Source organism: Pan troglodytes, chromosome 5 (genome assembly GCF_028858775.2).
Source record: "Pan troglodytes isolate AG18354 chromosome 5, NHGRI_mPanTro3-v2.0_pri, whole genome shotgun sequence".
NCBI lineage: Eukaryota > Metazoa > Chordata > Mammalia > Primates > Hominidae > Pan > Pan troglodytes.
Genome location: NC_072403.2, coordinates 151503967 through 151518428, shown reverse-complemented (window position 1 = coordinate 151518428; position 14462 = coordinate 151503967). Strand labels below are relative to the sequence as shown.

Below are 14462 nucleotides of genomic sequence, written 5' to 3'. Positions count from 1 at the left end.
CAGTAGTATCTGGTCAGTCCAAGTAGACTGTGTTGATCAAATGTTATTATCTTGATGTAGCTAACATGGAAATACAGCACAGTTACAAGCCCAAGAGGCTTTTTGGGAATGCCATTTATTTCCACAAAAATGTTAAAGGCAAAATTTACCATGTGCTGTAATTTCTTATTAAAAACAAATAACAGACATGTGCCAGTTAATGACAGGGATGCATTCTAAAAAATGCATCATTAGGCAATTTCATCATTGTGCAAACATCAGAGTGTACTTACACAAACCTAGATGGTATAGCCTACTACACAAGTAAGTATATGGTATAGCCTATTGTCTACTACACAAGTAAGTATATGGTATAGCCTATTGCTCCAAGGCTGCAAACCTATAAGGCATGTCACGGTACTGAATACTGAATCCTGTAGGCAACTGTAACATAATGGAAATACTTGTGTATCTAAACATATGTAAACATAAAATGGTACAGTAAAAATACAGTATTATAATCTTATGAGACCACTGTCATATATTAAGACTTAGTGACCAAAATGTCATTATGCAGTGCATGCACTGCACAAGTCAACTCTTTCCATTGAGAAGAATACTTTGAAAATGTAGTAATCTCCACTCGCTCTTGGACTGATTATTTGTTTATTCTAATGCTCTGGTCTTCTTTAGACACTGCCTAATAATATTTGAGTATTTCATAAGTATGTACAATTTTATATCCTTTCTCCAATTGTATGGCCAGTTGGTGCCTTATACAGACCTGTAAAATCCATTATTTCACTTCATCCTTTCAATAGGAATGGCTATGACAGAATGCAGTCACTGAGATAGACTTTCCTCTTAGATTAGGAAACTCAGGGTCAGGATATTAGTTATTTGCTCAAGTGCTTATATTTCTCAGAAGAGGCATAGATTAGTGAAGTCTTCACTTGACAGTTATAATTAAGGAATGATGTATTACTTAAGCTAGCAAATGATTATTCTATAAATAAAAATCAAAGCAGGACATTGAATAATGAAGCTGAAAACCAGTTTGCCTTGCCATAGACATTATTTTAATTACTTGTTTTACTTATTTATTATTATTAATAGCTCTATTATTGGAGAGATTGAAATGTGCCAAATATTTTGCTATACATTTTATAAGTATTATCTCACATGAGTTTATCCTTCCTATGAAAGAGTATGAAGACATGGTTATCCACATTTTAAATATGAGTTACCTAAGATTTAGCAGGGAGCTTGTTCAAAATCACTTGACCAATAAGATAATAAAATCAGGATTTCAAGTGTTGCGGATTCTGAAGAAATTACTTCTAGCCAGTAAGCAATAATATATCAAACACCAGAGTTCGAAATACCACACACCTATGTGCACCATCCACATACTTTTGTGCACATGTATGTACACACATCTAAACAATATATAAATGTCAGTTGCTTGGTATGTGAAATGCCTTTTTTTCCTTGATGTTTTATTCCCCAAACAGGCATAGCTGCTTTAGAATTATAATGGCTTCACTCTAGGAGACCCATGATACAAGGGACTGCGAAGACTCTAAAGGAGTTATTTCATTCCATAGGGACCATATTATGCATGTTATGAATGTTTAAGATAGAGTGCACAGTCTGTCATGTCAACTCTGATCTACTTCAATGACAGATTATTTTTCTTCCAGCACTAGTGGTTTAAATATATCAGCTACCAAAAAAGAGGACATTTTTCTTGGAGTTTAAACACACAAAAAAATCATGATAGAACCACACAACAGAATTCAAGTAGCATTAAAACTCTGACTTAAACCCACAAAAGCAAAGAAATGCAACATTTAGCCAAACAATTCAATAAGCATCAAAGTCCTTGATTCACCCTGGATAGACAGTAGTAGTTACATGTAACACACACAAACTTACATTTGTGGAGTATTACTATGTGCAGGATACTATGCTGAATGTTATACATGAATTATCTCATTTACTCTTCACCATAAGCTTGTGAGATAACAATGATGATTACTACTTTTTTCAGTATGAGAAAATTGAAGCTCAGAAAGGTAACATTAACTTGTTCAAGTGCACTCAGCTAGAAACAGACAGAGCTGGGGTTCCAACATAGGCTTCAGAAACTAAGCTCATAACTTCCACGTCTATGTACACATATAATGTATTTGCATTAAAGCAGAGAAACCAAATTTTAGCACTAGGAAAATTCAAATTTGCATGAGGCAAACATCAAAATGTCCAGAAGTCAATTTGTATGACAAAATATTCAAAAGGTGATATTCATTCATGAAACATATTCAGGCTTCTAAAAAATCTTTGCTAGACTCTCGCTTCACTAGATGATGACTTCAAATAACATTTGTCTATTTTTGCTTGAGGCTCTTGCTGAGATTAAAACAGTGGGGGGTGGGGGTGGAATGTTTTAAAAGGTTAAAGGAAGTATATTTTCTAGTATACTTTAACCTTTTTTAAAATGGAAAGCCATATTTGATCCATTTGTGTCCTAGATTTATGTTGGCAAACAGCTCTCGTCACTTGAGCCAACTCTAAGCAACCCATGCACCTTGAAATGAATCCTGAGATCGTGCCCAGAGAGCAGTGATTGATTAGCATTGTCTGTCATGGCAGGGGCGTGGCAGCATGCATGACCTGTATTTGACAGCCCTGCCCTAGACAAACAAATCCACCCCTCCTGAAATATACTCCAGAGAAGTCTGTGTCTACAAGCAGGCAAAGTAGAAGGGAGGGACAGAGGGAGGAAAGAGGGAAGAAAAGGAGAGAGGAAGGGAAAGGCAGGAGGGAAGGGAGGGAGAAAGGAAGGAAGGGAGAGAGGCAGAAAGGAAGAAAGGATGAAAGAAGGTAGGTAGAAGGAAGGAAGGAGGGAGGGAGGAAGGGGAGAGGGAAAGAAGGAAGACTTAGGATAACTATCTTGATAATTGGTTAAAGGATAAAGGAGTAAATTTTGACCTGAAATGTCCAGACTGATTAACTCCATGGATAAAACTGACTTGGTAATGGTTGAACTTCGCACATACTTTGTTTTTGTGTCACCTATCCATCAAATGTCTCCTTACTATCCCATATAAGCAGCACACCCACCCTTGCCACCATAACTGGACTCAACTATTTCCCTGTCCATATTTCCCTTCTCCTTTCCCTCTCTGTTGCTATAGTTCCTTAGTTTACATCATGCCTCCTTGACGAATCCTGCCACAGGTGGCCTAGGGCAAGATCTTAAAGGTTGTCTCTCACGTGACCCCAGAAGGGCTTTATTGTGGTGATTTTACCACAATCCCCGGGGAGTCCTTAAAGCTCTACAGATGAGGACACGGAAGGTCGCCTAGCTGGTTAGTGACAAAACTGGCGATTTAAACTCAACTTTTCCACGCTTCAGATGTGCCTGACTATCACCTCCTAACCTGCCCAATATAATCATTTTCTAGCAACTGGAATACTGGGTTTTATTCTCTAACCCACCCCTTTACTGTCTCTTTCTCTTTATTCACTGGCCTTTACATGTGAACAGACTGTCTCTCCACTGAGCCTGAGAAAGCTCTGTGGGCTGAATTCTTGGAGGAGCAGTGTGAGTTGGGAAAGAAAAGCAAGATTAGCCATCAGAAGATTGGGCCTCCAGTTCTGGCTCTGCCACATTCTAGCCAGGTAACCCCGGTTAAGTCATCTCTCTGAAACTGAGTTTCCTCATCCATAAAGCGGGGTGAATAATTACCTCTTCTATTGCCCAGGGTTGTTCTAAGGACCAGTAAGGTGTCGTGTTTGCAAGCAGTTGGTAATGTATTAAATACTATATGCCTGGAGGCACTGTTACATTCCCTTTATGCCCTGCACAGCCTTAGTTTCACAGAAGGGGCAGATCTGGCCTCCTGGACTTTTGTACTTCAGCCTCACAAATGCTATTCCCTGAACAGACGTTACCCCTGAACAGACTGGGCTTTCCCTCAGGATCCCATTCCCACGTCCTCACTCCACAAAACTCTGCACAATGTAAATATGGCCAGTGATATAATATTGGTGAGGCATTTATTTTGTTTTCTAGCCTTTGTCAGTGTTGACATTCGTAAAGAAGAAGGATTGTTTTAATACCGACTCAATACTGTGTGGTATATGATGAAACAGCACTACTGCCGTTTACAACTTTATTCTGAAGAAAATGTAGTCCCGTACCTGCCAACATCTGAAAGCTATAAATAGTGAGAAAAATCGAGAAGCCCAAAAACTCCATTGAAATGTATTGGATTTGGACATTTTCTTGGATGGCCAGAATGGAAAAATATTTTGCTAAAAAATAGGGAGTGTTGCTCCGACTGGCATACAGGCAGACAGTTTACTTAGTATTTACTCAGCCTGTGGCAAGGGAACACTCGGCTGTTTATTTCAGTGGAGGGGATGTTGGTAGACGCTGTTTGTCTAGTCAGAAATGCCCTTTGAGACAGCAAGGCTACCTGTGACCAATTTTCAACTAAATTTATCTTTGGACTTTGTGTAAGTAATCCAGCCTTCACCAAATCCATTTGGTCTTCTGTGTCACCATGTCACGGAATCCTTACCAAAAATCTCCCAGCTTTGGCCCACAATGATGGCTTCTGATTATTCAGCCAAAGCTGAGTATGAGACTGAAATGTGAGCTCTGGATAAGTAGACCGAGTTTTGTTTAATGTAGGAAATAGCTATCACTTATTAAATAAAATAGACTGATATTTAACCGGTCATTTTCAAACCTCTTTGCCCCTTGCTCCATAGAAGAATAAATAACACATACTATTATTGACCATTGATCGTTGTAACTAGCTTCATTTCATGAAAGCAATTTATGTTTTACTTTATTTCTTACTTGAAAGTGCAGCTAAGGTTTTTAATAACTACTTTCATTGCCATTCTGACACTGACATGGTGAACGCTCGAAAAATGTATTATTTTTCACTCTCAAGCACTGCAAGTGTATGTTCTTTTGACAAAACACAATAGTTTAAAGGACAGAATGGCTGTAATAAAGGGCAAAAATGTGTTTCCCAAATTATGATTAAATATCAATTACTCTTTGTTAATCAATTTTATTTATTTTCCTTGGCATTCATTTTCATGTGTAATCCCACAGTGTTTTGGGGGCATTGTTATCAGACTGCTCAGATTGAAAGATAGCTCTTTTGAGCCTGGCAAAATACTCAGGCGAAGACTATATCTCCATGACAGTTCACAAATATTTGACTAGGGCAAAAATCAGGCATAAGGATTTGTGAAGCAGGGCTATGATTTGTTTTTGTTTTTGTTTTTGTTTTTTGGGTTTGTATTCCCATTGTTTTGCTTGTATTCCTCTGTTTATCTCCATATCCTTGTTTCTGCATAATTAACCATTTAATTTTCTCTAAAACCCCGTGAACAGTCATTATTACCCCATTTTATAGATGATAGAATTCTAGCCAGGGGAAATAAGATCCTAGTGCAGGAAGTTGCATGGCCAGGATTTACCCCCACACCCTCCCATGAGTCTGACTCCCATGCCTGGGCTCTTTCTGCCGGGCCTCAGAGTCTCACAAGGGCAGGAATCTGCAGCCCAAGCTCCCTGTCAAGTTGACAAATGTGTTAAATTCAAAGATAAAAGCCTCCATGTTAGGCTGTCAAGGGGTCAGTTCGCCTGAGCCTTAACATCCTCCTTAGCTCTATTCCCATACAGAGGCTCTTCTTGAGCTCGTTGCTGCAGCAACAGAACTCAAATGTAGCGGGGAGCCACAACTACAAAGATTTTGACAGTGGGGCTGAAGCATATGCAGATTGGGCCCTGCTTCTGCAAGTCCCAGGGAGGTCAGTGTACCTTACATGTGGTGGCACCACATCAGAGTATCAAGGCATCCTAATGAAGAGCTACTGTCTGGTGGAGAATGTGCAGAGAAACTACTCCTTGGGATTAATCCATGTAGAAGAATTGGCAGTTCCACACAGAAAGAAGGTACACACTGCAAATAAAAGAAATGTGGGGAACCCAGGATGAGAACAGCACTAAATCGGATGCTTTTATTTTCAATTTGTTGTCAATTTGTCTCCTATTACTTCTCTACTGAAAGCCTCATACTATAAGTTTCAGTATTAAAAAAGAATAATCTTTAAACACTTAAGACTGTTTTTTCTAGACACTCATCGTTGGAAGTTTTAAAATTATAACCCAATATCTCTTCAGCTACATCAAAGCCAATAATTAATAATAATAATAAATAATGGTTCTGCTATCCAAAAGTCAGCCACTTATTTCTTTGCCTTAAATATCAATACCAAGAACCAAATCAAAGCCAAAGATATTACCAGATGCCATTGTTGTCTAAGTCATGGAAACAGAAAGAAAGCAATGTGGAAATCTACAAAGAGAAGAGAAAAAGAAAGTGAAAAAGTGGGTACAGAATCACAGATTGGAAAGTAGCAGAACATCATAGAACATTTTGGGCTTGGAGGCCAAGTAGATCTAAGTTCAAATCTCAGCTAAGAAACTTGCAAGATCTTGAGTATTCAGCAAATTATTTCACCCGTCTAAGCATCAATTTCTTCACTAATAAAAATAATATCCATCTCATAGAGATAGTATAAGTAATAAAGTAGAAAGAGTGGCAGGTTTGATAAAGATGTCTACTGGCCTAGAAGAAAATATAAACTAACATCTTGTCCAACTCTCCACCCAGTATAGAAATCTCTTTTTAGCATCTCTGTTCGAGAAAGGCAACCTGCTGAAGATGGACTGTACAATCTAACAAAATGGCCATTCTCTCCATAGCTATACCTATAACAAATTTATTCTTAAAATTAAGCCAAAGTTTAGTTTACCCTAACTTCAAAATAAGCCTCTTAAAAGGTGGGACCAAGACCTGTCATGATGCACCGTTGGGAACTACTTCCCACTTGTTCTGGAGGTTGTCCTTGTCTCAGACAGAGCTACTTGGTCTTTGGTCCTTGGTCCTCGTCTCAGATATGGCTGTTCTGAGACTGACAGTCACCTCAGTCCCCGAGTCTTTCCTAACAAGAAAAGTTCACAGGTCGTCCTTCTCCCATCCTGTAAAAGTGAGCAGTTGATTTGTATTAGTTTTTTTCGACCTACAAAAGTCATAAGGAGTCAAAGCAGCAGCACAGTTCGAAAAACATAAGGAAAAAAAGGCTGAAATATTATTTCTACTGTTAACATGTTGGTGTCCTTCTGCTATTTTTCTTCCATGCATGAATATATATTTTTCAGCAAAATGGTATCATGCTACATACATCATTTTGTAGCCTTGTTACTATGTTCAGATAATTAGAAGACAGAGATACTAGGCTCAGAGGCTCATCACCTTTCAGGATACTGTGACAACAGACTGGTAGAGAAGTGAATAAATTAGACACCCCCTGTATAATCAAATCAAATTATAATTCAATGATCCAGTCTTCTGCCTATGAATCTTCATTACTGTTTGTAATCTTAAGAGTGCTTTTTAAACTTGTAAAACATTGGGAGTTTTTCAGGTTTATCTAATTAAATAGCAATTAATGTCAAAGAGGCATATTCTCATATTCATCTATAATATCTAAATGTCTGTCATATTCTCTGCTAAAATACAGAGACACTAAGACCCTGTGTTATACCTAGAAATACTTGTCTAATAGCTTCATCCATAAAAGAGGATTGGGTTAGTTTTGTAATCTCGGGGATTATCAGTGCATCTTGGTTGTTTATTCACAATAAGACAAGGCAATGTGGATAAGCAGGCCTAAGAACATGACCCAACGACCAGATGTGGCAGGCCCTGGGAGAGTCTGGCTCCCAGGAGAGGTTCAGCAGGGAAAGTGGGGTGTGGTGTCCAAGGCCTGCAGCAATTCTAACGTCTGCTCAAACATAATGACTGGGCACTTCTGGGAAAAGGACTTTGTTAGAATCATCTCTGTGTTCCTATGGCATTCCATGGAGACTGGCATATCATAATAACCCTTCATGTTATTGTGTGCCTGTTCTATTCCCCACTCCGCTCTAGTCACCTTACCTGTGTAATCCCATTCAATGCTCACAAAATCCCAATGAAACAGGAGTTGCCAACCACATTGTAAAGATAAGGAACTAAAACCCATGGAAGCAATTAGTTCATAGCCATGTAGCCCAGGAAGTATGGAGCAAGCATTCACTGATTCGTTTTATTTATTGAGTACCTACTACATACCAGAAACTGTCTAAGGGCTGAGGATAGAGACCCTGCTCTCATGGAACTTACATTCTGGGAGGTCAAGGCACGGGAAATAAACAAAGTCACCAAATAAATGCACAAGGTAATTCTAGAGGATATTAAGTGTCACAAAGACAAAACAGCACAATAAAGTGCCAGGAACTAACTGGTAGTGGGAGAAGAGGACTGATTTAGACAGGGTAGTCAGGAAGGTTCCCCCAAGAAGAAACTTTAGCTCAAAATTTCATGAATAGAACAATCCAGGAATGTGATGATCTGAGGGAAAAGAGTATAAAGGCCGGGAGGCAAGAACAGACCAGACATGTTTAAAAAACAGAAAGAAGGCACATATATATATATAAAGGTAAAGAGTGGTGTGCAGTGATGACAGAGGTAAGCAGTGGCCACATTATCTAGATCCTTACAGGTCATGGTAACAAGTTGGGATTTTATTCTAAACATGGTGAAAACTTTGTGGAAGATTTGAAACAAGAGAGAAATATGATGTGATTTATAACTTTTAGAGATAAAAAGCACAGTCTTACTCCAAAGCCTAGGCTCTTAATCCTGGGGTAATTATGTGTTTTGAAGAGTTGGTGTCCAATTAATATGGAATGGAGGAATAATGATGACATAGTTCAAGAAGCAGAAATGAGCCCAATGTGTGAGAAGGGAACTGGAATTCATAGTAAGTGTAGTTCATAAGGACAGTCTGCATCGGAGGGATGGATTGCTCAGAGGTTCCTGGTCCCAGCCGTCAATCAAGGATCCAGACCCTAAGAGGAGTCATCTGACCAAAGCAAGCCAGCAGCCAGTTCTTGGATGGACAAATGTACTGGGAAGATTATCAGAACAGGAACAAGAGGGAGGTGGATAAGGAAGAAGCCCAGGATTTGTGGGTACTGACAGAAGAAGAAAGGGAAGAAAGCCTCGGGATGAGGAACTTGGAAAATAGAAATACAGTTTGGGGACCGACAGGCAAACTCTGTGATCAGCACTGCCTTTTCTTCTGATCCAATTAGCTCCTGGGAAATACTGTGTAGAACTTGCAGACATTCACATTCTGTTTGGTGTAGGTAGTGCTGCATCTCTGGGTGAAATCAAAATGGAGGGGGAATTTCTCACACTGGGGAAACAAGAAAAGACAAGACAAAGGAAGTTGGGAAGGAAAAAAGCTCCAAGTTTAGCACAATTTTTTCTTATTAACCTCTGGTTCTTATTAACCATCTCCTTTATTTTCTCAAGGCACATATCATGCTTATTTAATAGGCTGTTATAAAATTTTGCAGGATTATTGAAGTCACAACCATAGGTAAATTGAGCAGTGCAAACTTAATGTAATTTTCATAAATCTAATAAATTTATTCTCCCTTTTCTATCTTTTCTGCTCTGTTTTCTCTCCCTCTTTCTCTGTCTCTCTCATTCCTTCATTTTCTCTCTCCCACCTTGCTACCTCTTTTCCTCTTTGTATATTTGTATGTACATAAGTAAAATAAAATAACAAAAAAAGTTTGCAGGGAATCAATATGAACTGGTATTTTCTGTGAGTTTATCTTTTATATTTCTTTGAATATGAGAGCAACATTTACCTTTCTCTAGGCTTGAAGCACATTTTAAATTATCCAGAAATTCTTTTTGAAAAATCACTAAAAAGAATGTCTCCTTCGTGGCTCACTGGTCTTTTCTGTAAGTTCTTTCATTATTTGGGTATAACTCACTTGGATCTGAACACATGAAACCATTTAAATCAACCAGATAGTGGGTTCCCTCACTATCTCTCATGGACTTGTGTTTCAGTTTCTTCTTAATGATGTTTCTTTCATGCTATTTCATTTGAAGAGCCTTGCTGGAGAATGTAAAAGGAAAATAGGAGCTGAGGAGTTCTGCTTTCTGTGTGTCATCTGTTAACATTGCACCATCTGCCCTGGGCAACTGGCCTATTCCTTCCTCGTTTTTCTGGGTAGTAAACAGATTTACTCAAAGGAAAAAAGAAAGGGGAGAACAAAGGGTGTGCTACATCAGAGGTGGGGGATGGGAGTGGAATGACACCCACTGGTGCAAGATCACAGGCTGCTTACCACATGCCACTGTTAGGCCCCAAATCCACTTGCTTGCTCCCATATCTGTTAAGGCCTCTCTGCACAGCTCCCACCAACGATTTTTAAGATAAAATAGGGGTAATATTGGACAGCAGCTGGCTTTATCTGTGACTGCCATAACCTCCATAGAGAGAGATCAGTCTTCATCTTTAGCTTTCAAAACCTGACTCACGCAACCCTTCTTTGCAACCTTCCTTTCGCCAGTACCCCCTACTTGTGTAGATCTCCTTCCCAAAACTCACAGCCAATCCTTCTCTTTTCTGTGCTGCACCTGTATGTTGCACAGATACCACTATTAGCCTCATCACACTGCAACATACCGTTTTTTTATGCCTGTCTCTTAGTTCACAGATTAGTGTATGAATTTGCTAAAACTGCTATACCAAATTGCCATAAATTGGGTGGCTTAAACAACAAAAATATATAGTCTCACAGTTCTGGAAGCAACAAGTCCAGATCAAGGTGTCAGCAGGGTTGTTTTTTCCTGAGAACTGGGAGGGAGAATCTGTCCCATGTCTCTCTCCTTGCTTCTGGTGGTTTGCTGGCAATTTTTGACATTCTTGGCTTCTAGAGGCATCACCCCGATCTCTGCCTTCATCTTCACATGGCATTTTCTGCGTATCTGATTCTTTGTGTGGCATTCTTTTTGTAAGAATGCCAGTGGGATTGGGGGCTCACCCAACTCCAGTATTGCTTCATCTTGAATTATAACTGCAATGACCTGATTTCCAAATGAAGTCATATTCCAAGATACTGGAGGTGAGGACTTCAACATATAAATTTTGAGGGAACACAATTCAACCCATAACAATCAGGTTCCATGTTTAATTCATTTCATACTTGACATGTACTACACTGCCAAGTCTTCGCCTGAAATCCAAGGCCCTCAAAAATATACATTTAATTGGCTTAAATTAAATATCTCTTCCACTTTCAGTATAGATGCAGGCCAAATTGAGTGTATGAGTTAAATTTTTCTTTCTCAGAGGTAGCACCATTAGGAAACCAGAAAAGCTCTGAAAACAGAAAAGTCTCTGATCTCAAGAGACTTATTCTATTTTATGGTTTCTTGATGGTGCTACCTCTTAGAAAACGAGTGTGGCAAATACTACAATGGTGTGAGCCCAGGGTATAGTGGGAAGCCAGAGGCCATAAAGATTGAGCTGGATCTTCAAAGGTAAGATTGGTCCCTTCCCATGTGCCAGATAATGGGCTGGATGTACATTTAGTCTCCTAAATGTGACGATGTACATCCAGCCCATTATCTGGCACATAGAAGGGGACCAACCTTTTGTTTTGACTCCCTTGGCCTAACTCTTGAAGAATGAGGCCCATGAAATTTAAATCACATTCATTCTGCAGATCCCTGCAAAGACAGATTTCCTGCTCCTCCTTCAGTTCACTTTATCCTCTAATGGAATTCAAGAATGATGCAATGTAGATGTGAACAGGGCACAAGACTCTCTTAAAGAGGCTCACAGTCTGGTGGGAAAATGAGTGTGGCAAATATTACAATGGCATGAGCCCAGGGTACAGTGGAAAGCCAGAGGACATAAAGATTGAGCTTGATCTTCAAAGGTAAGGAACGGGGAGCCATGTGAGGAGGTGGGCAAAGATTTTCCAGACAGTAGGCATAGTGTTACAGAATTCCAGAGGTCAGAGAGCAGCAAGTCATACCAGTGTCTTAATCCATTTGGGCTACTATAACAAAAATATCATAGACCGGGTGGCTTAAATGACAAATATTTGCTTCTCAAAGTTCTAGAGGCTGGGAAGGTCAAGATGAAGGTGTCAACAAATTCAGTGTCTGTCGAGGGCCCTCTTCCTGTTTCATAGAAGGCCCAGGATTTTATTGCCACATTCCCACATGGCTGAAGGGGTGAGAGAGCTCTCTGGAGTGTCTCTTATAAGGGCACTAATCTCATTCATGGGGATTTCACCCTCATGACTTAATCACTCTCAAAGGCTCTGTCTCCTAATACATCACCATAGGGTAGGTATTAGGATTTGGGGGTGTGATTATAAATATTCAGTCCATAACACCCACTGTGCTGTATGAGTACAGCCCTAAGAGTTTGGGGTCAGATCAAGAGTATCAGGCAAGTTGCGCTAAGCAGCTTGGACTTTAGGCAAAAACTGAAGGGTTTTGAGCACTGGACTAGCACTGCCAGATTTGTGATTTAGAAAGATCACAGATGGCCAGGTGCTGTGGCTCACACCTGTAATCCCAGCACGTTGGAAGGCCGAGGTGGGTGGATCACGAGGTCAAGAGATCGAGATCATCTTGGCCAACATGGTGAAACCCCATTTCTACTAAAAATACAAAAATTAGCTGGGCGTGGTGGCGCGTGCCTATAGTCCCAGCTACTCGGGAGGCTGAGGCAGGAGAATTGCTGGAACCTGGGAGGTGGAGGTTGCAGTGTGCTGAGACCACCACACCATTGCACTCCAGCCTGTCTCAAAAAAAAAAAAAAAAAAAAAAGGAAAAGAAAAAGAAAGATCACAGACTACAACAATAATTTATGGATCAAAGGATATCAGTTAGGAACATATGGTGCAACCCAGAAGAGAAAGAGTCACAGGGACTTGTGCTGAAGATACACAGTAGAGACAGAGAGAATCAAGACAGGCTGTGGACACTCTCTAAGCTCCACTGAGATCCCCTGTCATCCTTGGTAACATCTTCTGTGTGCCATCCTCCAGCTGCACTTTTGCTTGCGTGCCCACATCCACCTCACACCTGCAGCTTTCCTTTGGCGAACACTTCTTGGCATTGGAGTGCCTTGCTCACAGGCATAAAAAAGCCCAAAGTGCCTAAAAGTTCACTTTCTACACGCCACCCCCACCACCACTAACCCCTCAAATCCCACAGCCTTTAGACAGAGATTATAAAATATAAAATCTTAAAGCCCAGTTGCTTTGATCATGCTTGGGACAAATCCCAAGGCCCCAGTTACATTCCAGTATTTTCCATGGGCTCAGGCTGAAGCTACTCTCTGGGACATGCTGCCTGAAACTGCACCCTTCCCTGTCTTGCTTCCCTCACTCCTTTCCCAGGTTCTCCTGGAAGCACTTCCTTCACAAATCACTTACACACGAAGCCTTCCCCTGAGATGTCCTTCAGATGAACCTGTACTAAGACAGGAGATTGAGAGCTATTGAAAAAACTGGAGGTGTCCAGAGCTTAGTAAGTGACTGGATGTGGGAAGCTATATTATTAACTAAAAGAAAAAATATTCAGTGAAACTCAAACTATGTTTACAAACAAGTATGCGAGAACTAAAAGGACAAATACTACTCAAGTAGAAAGTTAATTTCGTAAGTCCAATTTTTACTGTTCCTTTGACTCTGAGGGAAGAAAGAGTTTTTGCACCATTCAATTGCTCCAGCTTTGTTACTCTAAATTTAGGACACAAATAGGGTACTGTGGAAATCCATCTTTCTTTAGAAGAATTTTAATATAATAGCCTTTGTATCAAGTAGCTAAGAATGGATTGGAATCCCAGCCAGATCCCCCGGCTGCTTCCTCACTGCCTGCCTCTTGCGATCCCCCCCTCCCTTCCTTGTGTTCCCTGGGTCTTCTCCAAATGTCTCAGATTCTTCACGCCCCAGGAATGGGCCTGCACAATGTTCTGCACTGACTGTTTTCATTCTGGTCACCCCCCTCCCCTGACTGTCCTGAGCAATGTTCTTTCTGTCCTTTTTGTCTTTTTTAAATATGTGAGTGAACAAATGTGGGACACGTGGTAACATTCTAGGAAGCCTGAGCTCGCGAGGTAGGACTCTAAAGCACCGAGAAGGATGCCTGTTGTTACTGGTGGATTAAGCCTCAGATTCTGTAAACATATCTTAAGCATACATAGTTTACGATTGCAATCAAATAAAACTTACTGCAAAGGTAATGTGATACAAATGTAATGACAAGTATAATAAGTATTAGTTTGCTATGTGTTAATCTAAGCAAGTCATATAAATGCCATTCAATACTTTTTACATAGGCAGCGTAAATATGTCATTTTTATGCTCCATTTAGAGAGACTGTAATCAGTATTCAGGCAAATCAACAATTCCCCAATCACACACAATTTAAACAACAAAGTTCCTAAATTTTACTCCTCAGTAATTATCATCCACCTACATTTGAGGGCCTATTTTATGCCGAGCACTG

General features: G+C 40.0%; 1 long non-coding RNA gene across 1 annotated transcript in view; it reads left to right on the top strand.

Annotated features, from left to right (window-relative positions):
* Window positions 1-14462, top strand: part of LOC134810380 (uncharacterized) — an 86855-nt gene that overhangs the window by 17995 nt on the left and 54398 nt on the right. The window lies entirely within an intron of this gene.